General features: G+C 37.5%; 1 protein-coding gene across 1 annotated transcript in view; it reads right to left on the bottom strand.

Annotated features, from left to right (window-relative positions):
- The window catches only part of NCKAP5 (NCK associated protein 5), a 719,900-nt gene that overhangs the window by 434,088 nt on the left and 262,987 nt on the right, over positions 1 to 22,825 (bottom strand). The gene's annotated exons all lie outside the window — the stretch shown is intronic.

The following is a 22,825-nucleotide window of genomic DNA, read 5'->3' as shown; positions in this document are numbered from 1 at the left end:
TCTCCATGCCAATAATGAATTTTAAAAAGCAAACAAAATGTAACTCCTTACTAGTCTTAAAATAACAATAGAAAATCATGTGCAGGCTTGCTATGTAACAGGCACCATGCTAGGCATTGTACCTGTTCTCATTTCAGCCTGACAACCCCATCAGGTGATTTTATTATGCCCATTTTATAGATGAAGCAGCTGAGGCTCAGTGAGGCTAACACATCAAGCCCCCAGATAGTAATTTTAGGATCAAGTTTTTCCTTACTTTAAAGCCTAAATAAAAATTCTGCTTATCATTTCTCAGTCTCCAGGTTATATAAAAATATAAATTAAGAAAACATATTCTTCATTTTAGTATTCTTTATTTAATAATGGGGTTCAGTTTTACATCTCTTATAATTGTAATTCTAATTTCACAAAAAATATATCCTATATTCACCAAAATTTTAAGAATACCTTAGCGAAATAATAGATACTTGCATTTTGGAGAGCTTTTCAATTATTCTTTAAATAGCTGATAGATGACACAGGGGTTAAGTGAACTCTTTCAGTAATCCCCAAATTTTAGTTTTAGCAAGGATTTCCCCTGAAATCCTTCTAGTGCTATTAAGATTAGAAACTACGTGAGTGATATTTCGTCCCTTAGTCTTTGCTCTGCACAGGATCAACTATGTGCAAACATAGAGAAAGATGTGAGATCCTCAGACAAGTAAGGGTTTCTTCCCCCGAAACTGCTTTGGTCTTTGAAAAGCCTACGACTGCCAAGAAGACATGTGCTTTAGTTTGGCTAAGGCCGAGCAGTCTTTTCGTAGGAATAGTTCTCTCTGGTTACACATCCAAAGGCACAGACTAGAAGAAGAGAAGCTAGAACCAAGAGACGTTCAAGGGACACAGGTTGTGGGAGCCTGGGGGCAGGACCTGCATGTGCGCCTGTGAGAGGGGCAACAATGTAGCCAGGAAGGAGCTATAAAGATAGGGGAGTCCTGTGCCTCCCTCTGAGGCAAGCAGGGCAGAGAGTCCTTGTGTGTTCTCTGCCTTAACAGATGAAAGGAACTCCATGAGAAGAACAAATGATAAGAGCAAAGAATTAAAAGAGAAGGATATGACTGACTTCTGGTTTAATATGAAAATTACTGAAGGGTAGCTTCCCTGGATAAAAAATTTAAAAAATTTAAAAAGAAAATTAAATACATGAATTTATCTCTTCTCTCCCAAGAAACCATTAAAAATGAAGTAAAGGGATAACAATGGTAAATATTCATAAGGTCAAATAAAACAGGAGAAAAACACACCCAACACTCTATGACCCAGCAATTCTACTCTGCGGTATAAACCCAACAGAAAAGCAAATGTATGTTCGCCAAAAGATATGGACTAGAATGTTCACAAAAGCACTTTTGTAGTAAATTTACACTGAAAATGCACATACCCATTAACAATAAAATAGATAAATAAACTTCAGCACGGTCATCCACAGGAGTACTACGAAGCAGTGAGAAGGAATAATCTAAACCTCATCACAACAATATACGAAATATCACAAACATGCTGTTGAGTAATAGAAGTGAACGCAAAAATGTACATACTTTATGTTCCATTTATATAAAGTGCAAATGCAGGCAAAACTCCTATGCAGTTCAATAAGACAGGAAATAAAAGAGACAAATATCAAAAAGGAAGAGTTAAAACTGTCTGTACTCACAGATGACATTAATCTTCTACATAGAAAATCTTAAGGAATTTACTATACAACTAAGTGAATTTAGCAATCACAGGATAGAAGCCAATATACAAAAATCAATTGTATTTATATATACTAACACAAAACAAATGAAAAATAAAATTTAAAAAGCACCTATTTATAATAGTGTCAAAAAACATACTATATCTAGGAAATAAATTTGACAAAAGACTTGCAAGACTGCTATACTGAAAACTACAAAACACTGCTGAGAAGAATTGAAGGAGACAAACAGAGATATATACCACATTCATGGATTGGAAGGCCTAATATTATTACACTGTCAAAATTTATAGCAAATTAATCTATAAATTATTTTTCATTGGGATGTACAACTCCACATCCCAATGAAAGAGGAAGACCTGAGTAACAGAAAGCAAGGAATCCCATATAGAAGAGGAGAAAAGAAGGAGAAGGAGAGGAGAGGAGAAGAGAAAAAGGAATGTATGCAAGTACGTATGTAGTTTTTGGTAAAAAGAAGCCACTGTACCACAGCTATGTAGGAGTCCAAAGAACAACCAAACCAGACTGCAGCCAGAGGATGGGGAGCCTCAGAAGCATGACTCAAGGGAAAAAAAAAATTTGAACCAAAATAAATTACAAATTTGTTTGTAGATACTGAGAAGAGTTGCAGAGTTTTAATTTGTTAAGAATCAGAGATCGGAATGTGAAAACCTAAGCCAATGACAGGAAGTGGCAATTATTAACTCTAGAATAAAAGCAAAGAAACGCAATTCTAGAATTCTACTAGACTCAGGTGTGAATGACATTTACTTTGTTTTATCATAATTATTTAACCAAATTAACTTATAATTTAATTAAAGAAATGGAGAGAAGGAGAAGTGTGGAGCAACAGATGGTACAGAAGCACTAAATCCTTATCTTTCATAATAGGAAGACAATATATAATGCCTAAAAGTGATCAATCTAAGAATGTAAGTACAAGCATATTATTTAGATACAAGGATGGAAAACTCAGAAGACAGACATAGAAGAACAGAGAATGAATGTATCAGGGCAGTAAGACCCAGAGGCAGGGAGGGTGAGGTGTAAGTTTGCTGAAACTTATCATTGCATTTGATTTCCAAACTGTATACTTGTATTACTTGGATTAAAAACTTCTCAAAAATATGCATTTTTAAAACAACAATTGGTTCACTTTCTTTTATTTTTATTAAAAACATTATAATAACATATTACAAAAAAGAAAGAAGACAGATTATTTAGCAACTTAAAATTCAGCATGAAGTGATTCATCACCGTGGTCCTGAGAAGAATATACTGAAAAGCTTTGGTAAATTAAGGCTTGGTAAAATTAAAGCTTTGGTAAAATAAGAATTAACTATAAGCAATAAGGAATCTTTGGACAAATGTTTTAAAGCATGTACTACACACAGTTTACCATGTTACGGACATATTTTAAATTTAAAAGATGTTTTACTTTTTTTAATGAAATATAAGATACACAGAAAAATTCAGAGATAGTAAGAGCACAGCTTGATGAATAATCACAAAGTGAGCATGTCTATATTAGTACCACCTAAGCAAAAACTCATAAAGCTACTATGATGCTAATGACAATTAACTTAGTAGAATAGTTCCTAAACTCATTTGCTGCACTCTTTGCTCTGTATACTGAACCATGGAGGCATTTAACTTCTAGTCTAAAATGTTATATGCACTGTCTTGTATTTTACTTGACTCTTTATTCAATATACCCTTTCTTCTAAATAAGACCATAAATCCCTCCTTGACCACATCAGTAGCAGCCAAAAACGTTGATTTGTGCATTTTTGAAGGTGGTCAGTTGTGACGTAGTTATTAATAACATCGTATTATAACAGCTGGATGCCTGAATGTAGAGATAATATTTAGCTCATCTCTATAACACTTACTAAGGGCCTACTTAGGTAGGAACAAAATAAATGTTTGTGACTTACTGAATGAGGAATCAGGCACAGAATCTAATACCAACTTGCCTATTAGAATTTTTTTTTAAAAAAGATAAAGTCTTGCTCTTGTCTCCCAGGCTGGAGTGCAATGGCATGATCATAGCTCACACTGCAGCTTCGAACTCCTGGGCTCAAGCAATCCTCCTGCTTCAGCCTCCTGAGTAGCAGGGACTACAGCAGTGCACCAATATGCAGGGATATTTTTTTTCTAATTTTTTGTAGAGATGGGGTCTTGCTATATTGCCCAGGCTGGTCTCAAACTCCTGGCCTCAAGCAATTCTCCTGCCATGGCCTCCCAAAGTGCTAGGATTATAGGCATGAGCCACCGTGCCCAGTCTAGAATTTCAAATATCACTTTGCATTTACACGGTACATAACACAGGTACATGCAAACACACAATGATTCCCATAGGGCACCTTCTGATTCTGGTTGGCCCCAAAAGCCTTTTTGCATACATTCTAAAATTGCGAAAAGCACAGCTTCCACAGGATCCCAGGCAAATAGGTGTGTAAGCTTCAACAAGGTAAATTTCTACGTAAGAGCCCTGAATAATGGGATAGTAGAAAAGTACTTCTCAAATATTGGGGTCATAAGACCCCTTTGCATATGGAAAAATTAAGGACCCCAGAGAGCTTCTGTTTATATGGGTTATATCTATTGATATTTACCACATACAAATGACACTGAGTTTTTAAAAATATTAATTCATTTAAAAAACCCAAACCTATGCTATCATAAGTAAAATTTTTTTATGAAAAAGTAATCCTATATTCAAAAACAAATTTCGTAAGAAGAATGATGCAGCCTTAGAATTTTGAAAGTATCTTTTATGCTTGGTTTAGTAGAAGACAGTTGGATTCTCATATCTGCTTCAGCATTCAATCTGTTACGACAGCACATGTCATGTAGCTTCTAGAAAACTCCACTCATGAAAGATGAGTGAAAAAGGCGAATATTCTAGTGTTATTACAAAAATAGTTTTGACCTTGCAGATACATTGAAAGGGTCTTGGGGACACCCAGGGTCCCAGGACCAAACTTTGAGAACTTCAACTAGAAGACAGATACAGAACTAGGGATGGAAGAATGTTCTAGAAAATTGCCTTGAATCATCATTTCTGATTGCTGAATCTTCAGAGAAAGATTTAATATAAATGTTAATGGCATGTTAATTTTTCACAAGAGCAGTTTAGCACAAAAGAGACATTTCTAGGAATAGAACAAGAGTCTATCTTATCATTATCATCGTACTAAATGATAAAAGAGTCTTAATACAGTATAAGGGAACGTCACTATTTTATGCTTAGAAGAGATGGGCTTTATAACAACTATTAGACATTGTCACAATGTATAGGTGCATGTCAGATCTTATTAATTCAATTTAAAAGAAAACTTTAATGGCTTTTAGCCATTCCATAGTTTTTAAAAGTGAAAATATCGTATTAATAAATCATGAAATTTCATGGACTGCCCACACATTATGTTTTTAGGCATTCAATTAAGAAAAAAACTGTGAATGAATCAACCGGAAAGGGTCATCTCCAAAGAGCAGCATGCAAGCCATCTGATTTGGTGAAATAGAAAGTAAAGTACATAGAAACTAGAAACACCAGTTTTAGTTCTGACCTAGCTCTATGTGAACAGAGATATGCCCAGTTTCAAACAGCCATGTGGCAATAAGTGATGCAAACATGGAGAACTGCAGAGCAGTCTGGTCACAGGAAAAACAATCCCCAACACTAGCCCTGACCTCTACCCCTCCTCATCTACAGGTGGGAAAGGTGCTTAAGTGCAGGCAAGTGGGAGCCACCCTGGCTCAGAGTAGCGAGGCGGTAAAGGAGCAGAATTTGCAAGGTCAGCAAATACAACTGTCTGTCTGGGACCAAGCTCTTTAATTGTTTTTAATTATTTATGCAGGAAATCCAACCTGTAATGTCATAGAGCAGTGACCCCTTAGGGTTCCAAGGAACAGTTCAGGGTCTTCTATGGAGTAAGTGGGCAAAGCCCACGGCAAGTTCCCTACAGCAAGAGCACTGCAATGCTGAGCTATTCTGTATATTAGGTTTCTGAATCATATTCCCTTTGAAAAGAGGGTTTCAATGCTAAAATAAAAAAAATTATTCTGTCTTATTTCTTTAGGTGCAATAATTTTCACAATCTAAATATTTCAAAAGTCCTTGTGTGTGCATTTTATGTGATCAGGAGTTTGTTTCTTTTTAAAGTAGAAATTGTATTTTATTTTTGTATGAAAAATGTCTTTATAAAAAATTAAGAAAGTGATAATGTAGTCAAACTCAGTGATAGCATCTATGATAAAATACTCAGGATTTCTAGATGTTAACATTTCTGGGATCAGATTATCAACTCAATCAAAATATTAACAATAAATGGCTCTTTCTTTTTAAAGTAATCTCATTTGCCCTTGGATTTAATAGTTCCTGGGAAACCATACCTTCCAATCTCCATGGCCCAAATACATGTGTGAACCAATTGGGGCTAGTATCTTTTTCATGCAAATTCAAACTTCTTACAAACAGCTTTGTATGAAAAATAAAGAGTACTTGACTTGCCAGCTACCCAATGCAAATTAAATACACTCACATACACATACACCCTTGCTCCAATTTAAAGGCCTTAGTTCATCTGCTGGAAACAGAAAACTACGCTTTTGCAATGCATCACTGTTTTGTTTTGTGTTCGTGGCAAAGCCAGTAGCTCATTATAAAGTGGGTATTGACTTTATGATTGCAAACCAAATGCCCAGAGCTATTTTATCAAGAGCCATGGATCTCTATTTACAGACTAGAAATAAAAGAAGAATATAAAGGATATACCAAATGAAACAAAAGATAACACAACACTTACTTCTCTTTCAGTTAAGAGCAAAGAGAATTTTTCTCTCCAGGAAAAATGAAACAGAGCTATTCTTCTTATTCAATTTTATACTTAAACAGAGAATTAGTCCCAGGTTTCTAGAGTCCTTCAGTACAGCCCCAGACTGTCTCAACTAAAGATAATGAGCAACAGCAACATTTTCTATGTGAACCGTGGATCTTCGGAATACCACCGACACATCTGCAAATTAAACCCATGGAAAGAGTATGCCCAATGAAACCAAGAATGTGTTAGCATTTGTAAAATACTGAAAAGACCTACAAGGTTTGCATGTTTAGAAAAACGTTCCCCAAGGAACAAGCAGCTTGCAAAGGAGGAATATATTCAGTGTGTGCTGTGTGGAGACCTCGGACCACAGGGCACTGCACAGCCATCTGTTGCATGAGCATGCAGGGCAGGCCTGTCTGGAGACAAATCAGTGTTCTCTCGCTACTGCAAAGGAAGCCCAGGACTCCCACCCACCGTGCGTGGATGGGGGAGAATGGAGTGGCTGTGTGCCCCACCCTGCACCAGGCAGACGGTGCTCCTTGAGGATGCCCTGGAGTAGCAAGGGTGCTTAGTCTAAGTGGGAAGAATTATTTAATATTTCTATTAATACTCCTTGGAAGACTCGTGGCCCCAACTACTCTGTACATGCAATGCATTTGAAAGGTACAGATCAAAAGGTATAACTTACCTCACATCAAGCAAACTGTCAATATGTTAAATACTCTGTGTGTTCTGGTGAAAGTGCCAGATAATTTGTGTGATCTCCACTTGACTTTTCTAAAAAATAAAGTATCACAACTAAGCATGCTCACATATATATTTAAAAAGAAAAAAAAAAAATTTTGAGTATCTTAGAAATCCAAAGTCAGTTTCCTTTACTGTGGGGTAAAGGTATTGTGGTATTAAAGAATCCTATAATATGTCCTCTAAAAAGTTCTAAGTTCATGTTAGTTTTGGTTTTTAGGTTAAATTCCTATAAAATATTGAAAACTTACTTATGTGTTATGTATAAATATCTATCTGTATTTTAATTTATTCAGAATATCCTGCCAACTGAAATTATATAATCCAATGATAATGAAAATTCTAATTCCTTCAGCAAACACTTAATGTGAGTTTACGCTAGGCCTAGTGCAATTTTGGGCCCTGGGAAATAAAGATAAGACAGTTCCAAATTCAAAGACTTCAGGGCCAACAGACAGAGAGAGCATGCCTAAGCACACCGGTGTCATAAGACACAATAAGAACCTGGTACAGTAGCACACTCCTAAAGTCCCAGTTACTCAGGAGGCTGAGGCAAGAGGATTGCTTGAGCCTAAGAGTTCAAGGCCAGCCTGGGCAATGTAGCAAGACCCTGTCTCTATAAAAAAGCATTAAAAAATAAAACTAAGTTAAAAAGAAAAAAAAGACACAATAAGCACAACACAGATGTACTATATTCAAAGTTGGATTTTAAAATGAATGTTAGGTGGCCATTTCATCAAAAGATTAAAATTGAACTTCCTTTAAATGGGAAGGTACATTCTGCTATTTATAAGAATTTTTTTCAATATCATACTTTCAGCAACGAATCACATGAGAGAATAGGTCTGTCCTCACAAATATTTTAATTGTAAATAATCTCTCTCGGATGTTTTTTGCTACACTCTACATTCCTTCAGTCTTTTGAATGCAGTGTGGTCAGACTTTTCCATCGCCCCAAGATCTGCCACTTTTGTGTCAGGATTTTATTCCAGGTTACTTCTTTGAGAGCCACTTGACTGACTTTCCCATTTAAAATGATAATCATAATGGTGGCTATTTCCTGAATACATGCTATGTCAGGCACTGTCCTAAATACCTCACGTGAAATATTTCAACCTCAAACAATCCCATGAGGTAGGTATTATCATCATCTCCAGGATACACAGCAAACAAAGGTCTTCAAACTTTTTACAGTCAGAACCCCTTTACGCTACAAAAAAAATCACTGAGGATCCCAAAGAGCTTTAGTTTTTGTCAGTTATATCTATTGGTATTTACCATATTCAAAATTAAAACTGAGACAAAAAATATATATTAATTCATTTAAAATAGCAATAATAATTCCATTACAGGTTAACATACACATAATTAGAAAATATAACTCCAGATTTCAAAAAAATAGTAAAACCAGTTGCACTGTTTTATACTTCTGCAAATGTCTTTAATACATGGCCAACAAACACGACATCTGGATTCTCGTGTTTGCTTCTCCATGCCGTATGCTGCAGTGCCACACGTGGGGCAGCTCTGGCGAACCACTGTGCGCTCGTGAGAGACTGAGAGTGAAAAAGGCACCTGATATCTTAGCATTCTCATAAAACCAGTTTTGACCTCATGGATCACCAAAAAGGCCACAGAGCCCTGCAGGGCCCTAGTCCACACAAAAATGCAAGAAACGATTGAGGTCTTCAAAAATGCAACATATTCTTGACTATTTTAGTGTGAATCAGGGGGAAAATCACCAATATAACTTTTCAGGAACACACTGAATTCCAAGTATTACGAACCCACGTTTCTGGCAGAATAGAAGAAAAACACTAATCAAATCCCCAATATAAACCTATGTTCAGCAATAAGTTTTGTTTTTAACATCCCCTACCCCCGTACTTTTTCTCTATGAAGCTATCACCAAATGCCTAGATTGAAATGAGACAGATGATTACTCTCATTTATGCCTTGGGACAGAGAGTCATACGCTAAAATCTTGAAGAAAAGATTCAATTAATCATCAGCCTTCCCTACTTCTGGTGGGCCGCAAGAATGAGAGGCCGGTGGCGATCTGGTACGTGCGGAGGGAGAACAGGTTTGCTCCCCCGAGGAGGCCAAGGCCCATTCTCTCCACACACACAGGCGTCCTGGGGGGTCACCCGCTGCAGAAGCCGTGACAATGCCGAGCGCCAGGTGCGCCTGTCGTGTGGGCAGATGGGGACACCAGGGGCAGCAGTCCCTGAGTAATGGTTAAATTAATTAGCCTTTCCAAAGCAGATCATTTAATTACTCATCCCCTCAGATATTCAGGGTGAGAGCAGATTTTAGAGAAACTTTTAGAGGCACAACCCAGATGAAAGAAACTTCTTCTATATATATTTTTTCTAATATATATCAGCATTGCCTCAAAACTCTAAAACACCAGAAAAAAAAAAAAAAACCTTTTATTACATGTTTTAGGAGACTCTATTAACATCTCCATAACACATAAAAATCAGGAAATTGAGAGTGCACTCCAAATTGTTGACCTTTACGTGATTTTGTGCAGCAATAACTGTCAGTCTGCAGGAAGTCTGTAGGAAACTCAACAGGGTTTATACATACCTTCCTCCGACTTTGGGAGACAATGGGAGTTTAATAATGTGCTATGCTGATTAAGGAATGCCTCCTGACCCCCAGCAAAATTCACAGAGACTGTTAAAAGAATTTGGTGTGCTGGAATACAGACATTATTAGTAAAAGCAAACAAAACTCCTAATATTAGTTGTCTACCAAAGATAGTCTCATTGACTCGAGGCAAGATTACAAACTGCCTTCACCCATATTCAATATCAGAAGTTAATCCAATGCCCTAGAGCTTGACAAAATATGCCAATAAAACTATACAAACTACCTGTAATTCCTACGAACGACTACGGTCATACATGTAGCATTCTGCACATTCTAGATGCTCCATGTACACTTGTCAGTAAACAAATAAACCAATGAAGAAATGACTTTGTCTTTCTGTATTTTCTCCTTTTTACTTCTGCTTGTAACTGTTAGCTTTCACTAGAATGATATACGCTTCCATCCCCAAAATTTTGATAAATAAAGTTAGAAGATCCTGAATTTAACACAATACTGAATTAAACCAAACTCATTTTCTCCTCTGCCTCCCTGTCTGGTAAAGAGTGAAATCCCAAAGCTCTCCTACCTAGTGTTTCTAAAATACATATTAGAACAAAAACCTCTAATATTAAGTATAGGCATTTCTAGTCTTAACTCTTGTAATAACCTCTTCCTTGAGTGTAAAGTCAGTTCAAGGACTTCAATAAAGGTTTCCTTGAGATATATGCTTTTTAAGAATCATTGAAGAACCACTTAATTTCTTAAACTTAATTTTCATTTGTGTAAAAGCTAGGTTTTTGAATGAGCATTCCTTATGTTTCCATGTTTTCTAAGAAACCTAGAATATCTTATGTTTTCAACTACCCCCCCCAATAATTCTTCTCTTAATATTAAAATTCCACTAAAAAGAAATCTAGGCCTGTGTTATATCTGACAATTAAGAAACACTTCTTAAAACAACAGAATTTCATTACCAATGTTCAATTTGTTCCAGCAATTTTGATAACATTCAAATCAATGAGATACATGTACTAACATCATAATATGGAAGGGGAATTCTTATGGAAAACACATGCTAACCATCTCTGAAGGCACATTACATACCTGTGAGTGTGCGTGACAATAGCCCTTATGTGACAACTAATTTAGTTTCCATGGCTTTCAGTTATCAATGGCCCTGAAATCTCATTCTGTCTCTATTTTGACAAAGGCCCCAAGACAGAATTTGTGAGGAGACTCAAGCCATCTGTCTAGGCTCAGAAAAAGAAAGCTTTCGAGTTCCAAGGAGAAGTTGCAAGAGGTATTGATGGAAGCCCCAGTGGACGGTAACACAGCAACGTTTATACACTAAAGCCGCCTTCTTTCATCTGTGGGACAAGTCACACACACAACGGTGACTTCAGCTCAGCAAAATGGCGATTGTTAGGACAGACTGGGAATGCCATCAATTCATTCCACAAATATTGGGCTGCTTACTATGTTGGAGGCACTTTTCTAGGCCCTCTGGAAGATACAATGATGAGCAGGGCTCAATCCCTGTAGTCAGGGAGCATTCTGTCTCTGAAAACAGATAATATGTCTATAGTCAGTGTTATGGGTTCCCAAAATTCATATATTGAAGTCCTAACCCCCAGTACCTCCAAATGTGACCTTATTTGGAGATAGGGGTCTTTACAGAGGTGATCTAGTTAAAATGAGGTCATTAGGTGGGTCCTAATCCTGTAGGACTGGAGTTCTTATAAAAAGGGGAAAATCTGAAGACCAACAGCCCAGGAAGAACGCCATGTGAAGACGAAAGCATTAATTGAGGTGATGCTTCTAAAACCCAAGCAAAAATTAAAACTGCCAGCAAACAACCAGAAGTTAGGAGAGAAGCATGGAACAGATTTTCTCTCAAGCCCTCAGAAACAACCAACCTTGTCAACACATCTTGGACTTCTAGCCTCCAGAACTGCAAGACAAGCTTCTATTGTTTAAACCACTCTGTTTGTGAAACTCTGTTACGGCAGCCCTAGCAAACTAATATACCCAGGTATATTTTAATATGAAATCTATAAACTCTGAATGTTTGTACATAATCCATCTTTCTGTATACAAATCTACTCATACATGTAGCTTGGTAAAATGTAATGGGTGCCCCAAGCAAAAAGCGTGATTATTTTCAGCAGAGGGAATGTTTAATAATCACCAGGAGAATCAAGTTAGTCTTTATAGAGGAAATGGCTGTCAAATTTCACAAAAGTTAAGACCCTTAAAATGTCAGAAGCCAAACATGGAAACTATAGAACTATAAACTCTTTAATGCAGTTTTTTTTTTTTTAAACCTAAGGAACTCACTTCTTTTACATGGCATTTCTCAAGATAGTTCAACAAGACACTATGAATGATTCAAATGGCACACTTGATAGCTAACCCTCCATGGGCATTCATTATCTTAGCCACAAAGACATTTTTAGTACTTTCATCTTCACATTCTTTCTACTAAGTCTACGGTGATGCCCAGTATAAGATGCTACTTCGGTGCTCTGTTAGGAGAACACTGATTTAGTTGGTCTTCCAGAGTGGGGATGGATTGCAAGTACATGCATACACTCAGGGCTGCCGCGTTACTGGGGCATATGTTGGCCACTTGAGGGTGGTGAGGAGTTAGGTGACATGTAGTCTTGGACCTGGATCTGCTAGAGTTAGTACCCATAACCAAGCCCTCATTAACTCAGGTCTCTGCCCAACTGAGCCATTATTAAGCCTCAGGAACACTACAAATTTACTGATTTTTATATACCATTCAAGTTAATAGCCTTCTCTAAAGCATTTGGTAAGATTAATCTGATGCTTTGATCACCTGCCAATTCATTTTTATGAGTTCATAACATATCAGAACCAAGCTCACTTACTTTCCTTTCAGAATTATTTTCACCATTGAGCTGCATATACTGATTAGATTCTTCTTCTCTAATCTTTCAGGGCTGTATGAGTTGTGTTTCTCCCAGTTGCAAGTAACAGAAACAAACCCTGGCTAGAATAAGAAAGATGAGGCATTTTATTAAATGTCGTATGGTATTTCAAAACGAAGTGAACCACCAAGTCCTAAATGAGGCAGGAGCCAGATAACCTACAGGGACCCTCTCTAGCAAGAATTTATATACCTCCTGGCTAGCTACTTCCATTATGCCCTGGATGAGCTCTGGGGACAAGTGGTTTCTATTCTATCAGTTCCACTTTTTAAATTCCTGGGAGTAAGATCCTGATATAGCTTAGGTGAGGCACACAGCCTGAACTGACCAGCTTTAGCCCAGGGCAGGGCAATAGAGCACAGTCTCAGACATGCTCCCGTCCTTTATGGGTTGGGGGATGTTCTAAGAGAAAGAAAAAGGGGTCTACCACATGAGCTGGTAATTCATATTTTTATACTGTCCCTTCTTTGAAAAATGCTTTTTATATATTTCTTAATTAATCCTTACTTGGAACAATTAACTGTCTTTTTTTCGTCTTTTTGGTAACTCAATTGTTTCTGTATTCATTACGACTGGACTAACTCCCAACTTGAGGTTTCCCACTAAAATACATAACTAATATTGAGCCTATATCTTGTTTTCTTCATACTGTCTTGACCCCTCCACTATCATTGTGACTTAAAAACTTATATTGAGCACATTCCTCATTCTTCCTTCTAGAATACTTAACTAGGTTTTAGTCTACATATTACTTTCTGTGCATTGCCTCGCTGTGTCCACGCTCAGCACACTTTATATTGAGCAGGTTCCTAGAAATGTTATCAACTATGAAACATTGTGTACAAGTTCACACAATATGTATAATATTAGAGCCAAAGAGTACATTCTTATGAGACACAAAAACAAATCAGAAAGTATCTTCTTTTATTCCTGTCCTTCACACCATTACCAGTAAGACTGTTCAAAATACCAACAATAAGATTTCAAAAGACACAGGCACTTTTAAAAATCTAGAGGATGAAAGAGAAAGCCAAACTTCCTGGGTCTTTCTCTGTCGCAGGGGTGAGAGTACAGCGGCATCATCATAGCTCACAGCAACCTCAAACTCCTGGGATGAAGCAATCTTCCTGCTTCAGCCTCCTGAGTAGCTGAGACTACAGGCATGTGCCACCACACTGGGCTAAGTTTTTCTATTTTTTGTAGAGACGGGGTCTCAGTCTTGCTCAGGTTAGCCTCAAACTGCCGGCCTCAAGCACTCCTCCTGCCTCAGCCTCCCAAAGTGCTAGGATTACATTCCCTATGTTTTTTAAACAGTCTCATAGTAGCCAAATTTGGATAACATTCATTTAATATCTAGACACATAGCTAAAAAGCAAGAAAAAAAGTCAACAATGAGAACCTTTGGAGGGAAAAATGGAAGAAACTAATGACAGACTAATCTGTCTGTTAATAGATAAGAAATGAATGGCATCCAATGGGTCATATAATTTAAAATATACTACACCAGGTAATACTTTGAGGGGAAGAAAAAAATTCCCAGATGTGCAACCATCTAGGATATTCTCAACAGAGGTAAAAGTGTTTTAGAAAACAGGAAAGCAACATGGGCGAACGGCAGAAGATGTTTTTGCAGAATAGTAACAGCACAACAACTGGGCAGAAAAATTAATTCTGTCAAAACAGGTCATTGTAAACTTTCTGTTTGTAAATAAATCTAAGCATTTATAATTATCATGTTTCACTGACACAGTGAGAGAGAAAACAATAAAGAAATGAAGGCGTCCTTTGTATCTCAAAACAGGAGAGGGGAAAAACAAGTAGTGAGTGGTTCTGAGAAAGAGCCAGCAAAAGCCACTTTCTGAAGGAGAGATGCCCATCACGCCTGAGGGCAGATGGCGGCTGAAGCAGTGAGCAATAGTCTTTGAACATATTTTGGTTACATTTAAGATAGAAGAAGATAATAATTAATATTCATACAGTAATTATATTCCAAGCACTTTACAGTTAGTTATTAACTCATTTACTTCTCACTCCAATCATGAGGTGAGCACTATTATTATTCCCATTTTACAGATAATAAAAATAAGGCACGGAGAGATTAGGTGTGTTCCCCAAGGTCCCAGAGTGAGTAAGTGATGACGGCAGCATCTAGACACAGGCACGGTTGGCTCCCAAGTCCTCTTTTTCCAACTTAATGCTATGCTGTCAACCTGAGTCTAACTGGAGTTATGATTTTTATATTGCATGTGGTTGTTCAGTAATATGGATGCTAAGAAACACCTATGTGAATTTCATGGGACGCTCTCAAAATCCATTTTAACTCCTCTTGGGAGTCAGACAACTAGAGAGGCAGAACAGAGTTGTAGTTAATGGAACAGACTCCGGAGCCAGACTGCTTGGGTTCAGAATCCTAGCTCTTCCACTTGCTAGTTCGTTGACCCAGGGAAAGTCACCCTCTCTACGTTAAGAGTGTATCGTTATTTACAAACATGCACTGCCCCTTTCTGCGGGAGGGTTTTATTTCCCTATCCCACTGGTACCAGGCTTGGCATATGACTTGCTTTGGCCAAGGAAACACACACGGAAGAAACACATGTAACTTCTGGGCAGAAACTCTAAGAGCCAGAACAACATTTGCTCTGTTCTCTTCTCTCATTACAATTGACGACAGTCGGCCGGGTGCGGTGGCTCACGCCTGTAACCCTAGCACTCTGGGAGGCCGAGGCGGGCGGATCGTTTGAGCTCAGGAGTTCGAGACCAGCCTGAGCAAGAGTGAGACCCCGTCTCTACTAAAAATAGAAAGAAATTATATGGACAACTAAAATATATATATACAAAAAAAATTAGCCGGGCATGGTGGCACATGTCTGTAGTCCCAGCCACTCGGGAGGCTGAGGCAGTAGGATCGCTTGAGCCCAGGAGTTTGAGGTTGCTGTGAGCTAGGCTGATGCCACGGCACTCACTCTAGCCCGGGCAACAGAGTGAGACTCTGTCTCAAAAAAAAAAAAAAAAAACAATTGACGACAGTCAAGAATGAGGCTAGCCTGGGTCCTGGAGTAAACATGCCGTACAGCAGCTAAGCCACCAAACATCTAGTCGGGTAAGAAGGACCCCGCTGTAGTGACAATCCACTATCAGCTGGAAGCTGTTACCATAACAGAATCGCCTCTCTTGACTCAGACACTCTCTGTGCCTTAGTATCCTACTGGCTTCAAGGGTGATTGGAGGCATTAAATGAGTAATTTTTATAAAACCTATAGAATAGTGGCTGGCACTGATACACTCCATAGAAATGTTAATTCCTTTAATTCTTTTCATATATGAACGGCAGGAAGTAAGTATTAGTGAGCCAGATACTCACCTGAAGAGTACAATCAGAGAAAAGAATGCTAGAGGAAACATTCCCAATACTAATAAAATCAAATGCTTTTCTGGTTCTCAAATCCTTTCAACTCAGTTTTAATGTTACACTGGTTGCCCTTTGGGTGTTTTTGCAAATAACTTCTCTTCAATGCTCCTTCTCAATTCCGGTATCTCATATTTGTTTACATATAATTCAGGGCTTTAATAATATTGCTGACCCAAAGGCTCCAGACAGTTCTCCTTCTGCAAAATTTGGTCACTTACTTTGGCCATGAAGATATTCCTTCTCCCCATTTCCCTCTTTTCCCTTAGCTATCTTTTTTGAAACCAGAGTTGAACACCAGTTTTCCCATTTGTGGAACACAATTTTAGTGAGATATTAATAGCTGTCATCTCTTTGTTTTTACGGGTGAAGGATTAGAGATCACTTTGACAAGTTCCTTTGTTTCTTGAGTTTTGACAGTCTTCAATTTGCTAATGTGCAAATTTTTATAGTAAAGCATCTTGCCAATTAATGTTCCACACAACTTGCCTTCAGGGGAGGCTTCTGACAACAATCTCAAATATGTTGTAAAAAGCAGATATTGCGACGCCTTATGCCCAGGGAAAAGATATTGTGAGGCTGTCTTCAATTTCTAAAATAAGAAATTATAGACTACTAAAGCAGGGGACCAAAGAGTTGTATGACACCAATGTCCTCATTTTAGAGACGAAGAAATAGAGGCTCCAAGAGGTTGAGTATATTGGTGAGAAAACTTAAAGTGAGTTAAAGAGCAAAACCTAGATTAGAACACCGTCATTATACATGGGTTCAAACTAGTGCTATTTCCCAGGGCTGACTGTGTTTAAAAGGAAAGCACATAGAAACATGAATACATCTGGACAGACTGAAAAACATGTTAAAAACCAGTCCACAAATTCACTCCATGTTACTTAGATCTTACTGGGTTTTAATCTGGTCCATTCACTAAAGCAAAAGGGGTTATTGAGGAAGGTGACACTAACAGAGACTCATTTTACTAAGCTCCTACGTGAACCAGGTAGACAGGGCTGAGTCAGCATTAGGCCTTATCTACAGTAAGATACAAAAGAGACCTCAAGTGATTCTATCAAAAAGCTTTGTTTGGTGCTTACTTGCTGTATAAATAACTCACCAGCTATTTGTTCTGAAACAATAATGATCAGCATGTCTATCATATCCAATAAAAAACTGAAACAGGCAATAGACAGAATCAATCTTCAGAAAGTAAAAAATACTAAAGGTACCTATGGCTGCTATTGACTGTTTTTGGTGGCAAATAACTGAAAGTTATTCTCAGCACCTAACACTTCAATGATCTCAAAATTTGCTTCCCTAAAAGAAATGTACCAGAGATTAATAAATCTTATAAGAAAAAAAAATTAGACATGTAAATTGCTCATGGATTTGTCCCATTTAATTTTATTCTAGCAAGCCCAAAAGAAAGACATTCCCTAAAGCTTTGTGAGGCATCTGGAAAAATCACTCCTCTTGTAACTAACTAGGTTAAAAAAAAAAAAAAAAAACGATGTACTTATTTAGTGGACAATAATAAAACTGAGATCTGTAGCTTATGTCATTCTTGATCACAAAAGCCTTGTGTGTTTTCTCTGCTCCTTGACCAAGTACTCCTATCTAAAAGACAAAAGAGAAAACAAAATGAAACAAAGAGGAAAGGATTCTGCAGGCACCTATATACAAGAAAGATGCAAAAGTCAAAAGTCACAGAGCCAGGCACAGGAGTGCACATTGATAGTCCCAGCTACCCGGGAGGCTGAGACAGGAGGATCACTTGAGCCCTGGAGTTTGATTCCAGCCTGGGCAATGTAGATAGACCCTGCTTCTAAAAAAAATGAAATAAATTTTCAATTTCTTTTAAATGTCACAATAAAGAATACATATTGTCATAGACAGGAATTCCATTGAAGGTAAACACTATTTCTGCTTTGGAGAAGGGCTCCATCCATTTAAAAGAAAAAACAGTTAGTGGTAGACAAAGTTAGGAACTGAAACACATCAAAGACAAAACAACTAGCAACATCCTACTTAGTCCAAAAGGAAAGAAAACTAGCATCAGACTCTAGCCAATGGAGAATGTCTTTAGCACAATACACTAAGACTGTTGTATGTGACACCTTGATAAATTAAGGAAACAGAAACACTGTCACAAAAAGAAAAGGAAGAAAGGAAGGAAATTCACAAACAGTGCCCACAAAAGATGGATAAGAAAGTTTTAAGAGAATATGAGTGTCGATTAAAGGCAAGCAAGAAAAACAAGATAGGCTCTATCTAGCTAAGCCCCTACTGCAAATGCCTATTATATTGTTTCCTTTGGCATTGACTACAAGAGAGCTTCAGCTTATGTCTATTAATACCATTATTTATAAAATAGAAAAAAAAATCTTGATAAGAATATATCTCAATGGCAAAAAGTCTCCTACATAATCTGAGTGTACAGATGAAAAGAAATTCTTTTTCAAAGTCATAACAATTGCAAAGCAACCGGTGAACAAGATAAGCACTTGCAGGAGGAGCCACACTGAATCTATTCAACCGACTGGCTTCTCTCTTATATGAGTCAAAGAATGGATAACTGCGGCTTCCTGGAAAATCCTGCAAAGCTGTAAAAATCAGCCTATGCCAATATGTGGCTGGGGGAAAGAAAACATTAAGGAAAAGAAGGAAGTTTAGAGAGAAACAATGGAAACATTGATGATAAAACTCCTGTAGTTCTTCATTTAACATTATATTCGTTGACCTATTACATGTAAGTCAACATGGAAGACACAGGGTTTTGAAAAATACACACACATGGTCCCTGCCCTCCAAAAGCTAGAACTGATTAAACACTACTTGGGTCCATGACCTTACCAATATCCATTTTTTTACAGACATAAATACAGTGTTCAACTCTATAAATAGTTATATTCATAACTGGCCAGCATTTCTATATTATTTTGCTGACACACAGATATATATATATATATATATTTTTTTTTTTTTTTTTTTTGAGACAGAGTCTCACTTTATTGCCCGGGCTAGAGTGCTGTGGCATCCTCCTAGCTCACAGTAACCTCAAACTCCTGGGCTCAAGCAATCCTACCGGCTCAGCCGTCCGAGTAGCTGGGACTACAGGCATGCGCCACCATGCCCGGCTAATTTTTTCTATATATTTTTAGTTGGCCAGATAATTTCTTTCTATTTTTAGTAGAGACGGGGTCTTGCTCTTGCTCAGGCTGGTCTCGAACTCCTGAGCTCAAATGATCCACCCGCCTCGGCCTCCCAAGTGCTAGGATTACAAGCGTGAGCCACCGCGCCCAGCCCACACAGATATATTATACTGAATTTTTTTTAAAAGTCAAAATAGAGAATTTTCTCAAGTCCAAGTTTATAAACAATCTGTTGAATATAGATGTTTCCTATTTCATAATTTCATATACATAATATATACTTCACTACATTTAAATATCAACAATTTTATATACTAAATACAATCTGATAAAATATTTCTAAGTCTATGTTGATAATTTCCTAGAGTTGGGACAGAGTAAAAAATTTCTATAACACAATTAGCTCGTACCTTAATAAACAAGCCATTTACTCTATGCAGTTACTATCCTACATGCTTTCACATGCATTATCTTACTGAATCCTTACAAATCTCTCCTTTGTTATAGATAAGGAATCAGAATTTCCAACTGAACATTCCACACTCTAAACTACTTCATTTCACTCCTTCTAGCCACATTACCTACAGAGGCGATTTCTTTGGAACCTAATTAGTTGTTGACTGTTAATGGAAATTTTACTTTGCTGTGTAATCATCAACAAATCAACAATGATCCCAAGAACCCATCAGGACTGTAGGAAGAAGGGCCAGACAATAAGGCTAAAACCTAGGAGCAGACACAGGCTCCAAGGTATAGCAGATACTCGGGAGCACTATTTGTAAGAGCTCAAGGAAGGCAGGCAGGGAGTTCAGAGAAGCATGTGGTGAGAGGATATGGCTACAACTTCCAGATTTGGGGAAGTCCAGCTGTCAGGAAAGGCAGGCTCCTATGAAGGGGATTTTCAAGTCTGGCAGTCAGTGGAGGGTTTAAGTTTCAGGGACAGAACTCCAATTTCTGAAAAGGTCTGAAGGCCAGGATCTAAGACCTTTAGATAAACTAAAGTGCACAGGAGAATTTCAAGGCATCCACACAGCATGGGGTGAATTAGCAACAAAGATGATTCGAACACACATAGAAGTGCTTTTAAGTTTACTTCCCAATAAAACTCATAGTCATTAAACAAAATGTACTAAGTACACTATTCTGCTCAAACTATGAGACCAAAACTTCTCTAGATCCTGACGAGGCTACCTTGAAAAATGGTTCTCCACAGCACCCATTCTTCATGAGGAATAAGCCAGCTTTTGAAACATTCATTCCAGTACGGAGCACTGTGTATTCTTTAACATGATGCTCATATCTAGAAAAGTCTGTCAGAAACAAAATCTAAGATCATTTTCAGTTTTGTTCACTTGTGTTCTGTTCTGTCTCTCAGTTCTAGGCTAAGAGTTAAACAGTATGGATTCACTATGATTTCCCAGGTACCAATACTTTTACAAGAAATGTAAAAGAGGGAGGCAAGAGAAAAACTGACCTAAAATTTTACTTTTTTACTAAAGTTTTAAGGAATGACTTTGTTTTTTTAGAAGAGTGACAAATGTTAAGAACAAAGGAATAAACATATTTAGAATTAATTCTTAAGTATTTATATAAACATAGACATAAATCCTTAAGGCCAATTAATAACTAGGGACCTAAATATAGACTGATTAACCCTGTTCAAAGTGACTTCATAGAACATAACTACCAAGAATAATGAGAATTGAGTGTACGTGCCCCATCAGCTGTTTTAGGTTCAGAAAAAATGTAGATTAATAACCTGGTAAAGTAACCAGCAGAAGTAGGTACTCAAGGAATTTTACCTACCTAAAAGCAAAAAGAGTGCTCTCTTAGGAGTCTGACAAACACCACAATTAAAATATCAAACTCAGATCCACTATATTTCATAGAAGATGATAGGAAAAATGAAATTTCATTTAAATGCATCACTTAGAAGTGGAAAATATTAAGGTATCATTTATAATCAATAAAAAGTCATCTGGATTCTAGAACAGGTTAACATTGTCAGAAAATACACTATAAACTTTACTAATTAGAAAAGCATAGCCTTTTATTCATAAACCCTTCAAACAAATCCAATTAAAATGGCAGTTCAAACTTGAGCATATCCGTGACAAGTCTATTACCTCTATAGGTTTTAATTACAAAGCTGTCCTGATAGTAATAAACACAGGGTTTCAACACAAAGCCCGCATAACAGTAAAAACTCACCAAGAAATGCTCCTATATGCCAAATCTAGAAAAATTTACTTTAGGACATATCAATGTATGGCTTAGTTTAAAAACAATAAAAAGTTGTACCTTGATTAATTATGACAAATTATCATATTCCTAAACAGACAGAGATCTATTTCTCGATGCAGCACACAAGCATAACAAAGTAACTTTTTCTTGGCAGAATTAAGACCACTTTAATTCAGATCTAATTAATTCAGAATCAAGAGCCTAAACAGATATCTCTCTTTGTTCTATAAACATATTAATAAAAAGGTGATAAAAGGATAAATGATATTAAAAGAGGCTGAAGTTTTAAGAACACTGTATTAAGAATTTAAGAAAAAAACTTTAGAACTTTGAAAGCACCCATTTACATATGACTGACTTACTCATTCAATATTCATTAATTCCACACACATTTATTGAGCTCCGCTCTGGGCCAGCCATCAGAAATCCCCAGGAGAACTCCGCACAGACGGCCTTTCTGAAGCACACCGTCTAGTGGGTGAGACAGATAAACAGATGCACTGCAAGGTGATAAAGACAACTGACGATGTAACTGCAGAGAAAAATGTTACTGAGGAGAGGCTAGAGCTTTGAAAATAACCTTTAAAAGGTGCCTCATGTCAACCCCAAAGGCTCCTCCCAGGGCCACTTTACTGATTCAGCTCTAGTCTAAAAGAAAACTTGCAAGATAATGTAGCTACAGTTCCATGGAGGCAGGAGTGAGACCTCACTAATTCAGACTGGATTATACCAGAACCTCTCACCCTCAAGTCGCTTTTGCCATCCATACCTCCACTCATCAAAAGCAAGCAAGTTCAGCAGAATGAGAAGGTCTGGATCCTGCCGGTGGTGTTCCTGGCTGGGAGAGGCACTGGAAGAGGAGCTCCACCACTCCAGCCCGTGAAAACTTGTCACGTGCTCTCAGGCAAGACAGAACAGGATTCCCCTTATCTTGAGGTTAATTGGCTTAGGCAAGTGATGGAAAGTTTACTCACTTTAGTTTCCCTCAGAAAAGTGACACCTTAATTGTATTGGCACCTATTTTATTCTATTCTCATCTCACTCTGCTTATAATACAATATACGTGTGATTCTATGCCCTTTCCCAAGTGTAGAATCTGAACATCTAGCTCATCTGTTTAGCTCCTGGAGAGAAAAAAGAGCTGACAGAACTCAATGCCCCGCCCC

Source organism: Eulemur rufifrons, chromosome 1 (genome assembly GCF_041146395.1).
Source record: "Eulemur rufifrons isolate Redbay chromosome 1, OSU_ERuf_1, whole genome shotgun sequence".
In the NCBI taxonomy this organism is placed as follows: Eukaryota; Metazoa; Chordata; class Mammalia; order Primates; family Lemuridae; genus Eulemur; species Eulemur rufifrons.
The sequence above is the reverse complement of the archived record's forward strand: the minus strand, read 5'-3'. Positions and strand labels throughout refer to the sequence as shown.